General features: G+C 33.2%; 1 long non-coding RNA gene across 1 annotated transcript; it reads left to right on the top strand.

The window, feature by feature from the left end:
* Positions 1-614: 614 nt before the first annotated feature.
* LOC107742942 (uncharacterized) lies at positions 615-1,244 on the top strand. The gene is made up of 3 exons (XR_001640356.1): positions 615-681; positions 772-833; positions 1,132-1,244. It is a non-coding gene; the product is annotated as an uncharacterized LOC107742942 (long non-coding RNA).
* The last annotated feature ends 2,638 nt before the right edge of the window (positions 1,245-3,882 follow it).

Genomic DNA, 3,882 nt, shown 5'->3' on the forward strand with positions numbered 1-3,882 from the left:
TTGTGAGATGTATGATATTCCATCATGTAAGCAAAGTAATAGCGTTTACAAGGTGTTTGGTTTCATTTCTTTGACATGTTCAAAGATGGTTGATATCCCATCATGTTCGCCGTGTCAATAATATCTACAAAGATATAAGTGAAATTTCATGACATGGTCTATATGTAGCCACGATTTAGCTCTAAATTGGATGGGCTACGTGTAGTCTGCTTTTAGACCACCTGGCGAAATCGAGGCAATCTGTGGTCTAATTTTAACGGCTTGGCTATAGCCCTATACCAGTAACCAGACCAGCGATGAGCATAGCCAAAATAGCCTTAACATTGTTTACATGTAATTTTCACCCACACAGCTTCTTATCAAATGCAAATACTTTTAAATATCTTAAGTTATTTAATATATTTTATTTTTTCATTTTTATATTTTTTATTATCTTAAGTTGTTAAAAACTCCAGATTTTCAGCAAAAGCAGCAAGTTGATATTGTGAAATATTTTTGCTATTTAAAATAACTGCTTTCTATTTGAATATATTTTAAAATGTAATTTATTCCTGTGATCAAAGCTATTTTTTTTTTAACATGCAAGTTTTCTAATTCTTTTGTCTTTCGTTATTTGCAGAATTACACCTCAGAGCTTCCAGTTTCTGTGTCCAGACTAAGAGGCTCCATTTGACTGAATAGGTGAGGTTTGTTTGTATATAACTGTAGTTTGTTGAGCAGTAGCCTATTTTTATTAACATGCAAGTTCTCTAATTCTTTTGTTATTTGCAGAATTATACATCAGAGCTTCCTGTTTCTGTGTCCAGACTAAGAAGCTCCGGTTCACTGAATAAGTGAGGTTTGTTTGTATATTTGTAGTTTGTTAAGTAGTTTGTACCATTACACCACTGTGTGTAAGCTCTTTGGTCACAGTTGTATTTCTAATGCTAAAATACTGTATAATTATTTTTGTTATCCATACATTTTTCACATTTACAAATTAGTCCCTGCCTCCACTTTAAGCGCTTTATATTGTTGTTAGTTACACAATTGCAATTATTCAATGCCATTGCTATATCCATTTATGTTAGTACATACATATTTTGTTTAATTTATGAAATGCAAAGTAAATGACATGTCTTTGTCTAATAGATTGAAGCAGAGTTCACTCGCCTAACTTCAAAGGACCTCATGAAGTTGTTTCTGTCAGGTTTGGACCAGTATACACCCAGATTTCTTCAGATGTTTAGAGCAAAGATGAGCAGCATTTCTCAATTGAAAAGTCTTCTCAGCGAGATCGACAGTGATGTGACTATTAGTTTTGTGCTTGTTCAAATTAAAACATGCTTGTTGTTGTTTTTTTTCTAAGTTGTTTGGGTTTGTAGAGTCACACATCACACAGGGCTCAACACACTGAACCCTGTTGATCCATGTTTAACTGCATTATATGGAGAAAAACCCTGGATTGTTTTCCTTAAAAAAACTTTTTCTTTTTCAACTGAAGAAAAACATCCATTATATATCTTGGTAGACGGTGGGTGGGCCTCAGGCCTCTGAAGGGATATTTTGTGCATTTTAAAGTTAAATACTTCAGTCTGGTACATTTAGACTAGAGACAGTTATAAAGCAGTTAATTTTTTGTCAGCCTTACCCTAAATCAATCTAATCATTGTTTATTTTATTTAATAATTCCATGTCAATGAAAAGGGCTGTTGTTCTTCAGGCCACATTACCTCAGTGAGGATCCATCAGATTTCAAGTCAGCAGAGGTAGACTTGCATGTTAATAGCTTAAAATAATGGTCTGTATATGTCTAATCATGACCCTGTCTGTGAAATCTAGGATATTTTCATAATCTACACTGTAAAAAATGATGTCTGCCCTCAGCAAATATGGGTCATTAAAATAAACAGATTTTACTTTTAAAAAATCAGTTTTGCACATTACTTAATTTAAAGCTACAAATGTTACATAACATATTGAGTTTATGGTTTACTTTAATTAATAAAGAAACACAACAAGTAATTTTGAGTGAAGTCAACAATAAAAATTTTTGTCAAATTAACAAAATTTTTTAGGACCCAAGCAGATACCACGTGACGAATTGGATTAACTTTGAAACGCACAATTTGTTGTGGCCATTTTAGAAAACCAGATCTCAGAAGAGGACTGCTCATCCACGGTGAAGGTAAGAAACTGTTAAGTAGAGCTTTTCTTTATCATATATCCTGAATATACAAGTTACTGATTTTTTTATTTGGCAATTTACTAGATATCGAATGAGCACTGTTAAACATGTGCGTGCACTCTGGAGTATTTTGTGAGACCAAAATACACATTGTACAGCTACTTTTATGAGATGAATGTTAAATAATGGTGAGTGGCAGATTGTTTGGTCTGTGCAAAAAAAGGATGGTCCACAGTAGTTATATTTCGCCGTCTGACACACCTCAAACACATGGTGCGATATTAGATCGTGAACAAACAAAAAAATTCTCCACAGTCTGCCTCTAATCGTAATGGTGCTACAGTGACATTGTGCCAGTGGCAGTTCTGGTGCATCCGTTAACATACTGCATGACACGACATACATACACATCATGTTAGCATTGTAGCGGTAGTTCTGGGCGTATATATCGGTAGACAAGCGTTTTATAGCCATTCCAGTTTTAACCTTCAAATGATTTTACTCGCGTGCTGTCCTGACAGTGTTTCTTTGCACACGCACAGAAAGTCTGTCACACAGCGCGAATGCTGAACTAAGAATTTCGCGGCTAATCGCTCTTGAACTTGCGAATACACACAAAGACAGGTAAACATAAACAGTTGTTTATGTCCTAAGTGAATGTAAACTGAAAACTGAATGTCTGTAAGTATATTAAATCCGTGTATTGTCATTAATGTTAATCAACACAAAACAGAAAAATATCACTCACTGCTCTTAACTGATTAACTTTATCTTTGATAAGAATTCATGTATACTGAATTCATACAGTGAAGTCTACTGATGTTTACTGAAAATTCTGCTTACTTATTTTAGCATTTAAATCTTAGATGTTAACTGGCATTACTGTGTCATGCATTTTATTTTATTTTTAATATTAACATGAATTTCTATTTCTGTTTGTACTCAGGATCACAGCTTGATTGTCTTCCTATCAGAGAACACTGACAATCTGATTGCACATTACCACATTACCAGGTGAGTGAATATGGTAAATTTTGTGTTGTTCGCTTTGAAATTACTTTTATATTAAGTGGGAAATGCAAATGTGAAAATACAATGACTAATCTTAAAATCAAATTTTTTGTTTGTTTGTTTGTTTGGTTGAATGATTTAGATTAATGACTGCTTGGATGTCTCCATCAGTGAGCTTTATACATGTTTTAAAGTTGAGCCAGATGCACCTGTAAATGTTTTAATTTTATATAGATTATAATGTGTCCCTTCATAATAAATCAAACAGAAATTGGAAACTGAAAAAAAAAAAAAATCTAAAAAAAGTAAAAATCTCCAGTCAATGCAATTAAAAAAAAAACAGTGACATTATCAATTGAATTGACTTATTAATATAAAGAGTAAATTTATCAACACCAGTTCAGCATGAACCAACAAAAATTATGAATGCTCATGATGTTTCTGGCACATAAATAAAAGATTATCCTTCTGTAAGCATCCAGGGTCAAAACATTATGCACAAATATGCAAGTCTTAGTAGGCATTCAACACATTGCATTTAAATATTTAAGAGCCATCATTAACCATGCACAATTCATCAACTAATCACATGCTCCCACAATAACACATCAGCTAATTATGCCCTTAACCCACTTCAAATAAACAAATGAAAATCATATGCAAAATCGTCTCAGGTTACTTATGTAAGCATGGTTCCCTACTCA

The sequence above is a fragment of the Sinocyclocheilus rhinocerous genome, unplaced genomic scaffold (genome assembly GCF_001515625.1).
Source record: "Sinocyclocheilus rhinocerous isolate Xijiao unplaced genomic scaffold, SAMN03320098_v1.1 scaffold1128, whole genome shotgun sequence".
Classification (NCBI taxonomy): domain Eukaryota; kingdom Metazoa; phylum Chordata; class Actinopteri; order Cypriniformes; family Cyprinidae; genus Sinocyclocheilus; species Sinocyclocheilus rhinocerous.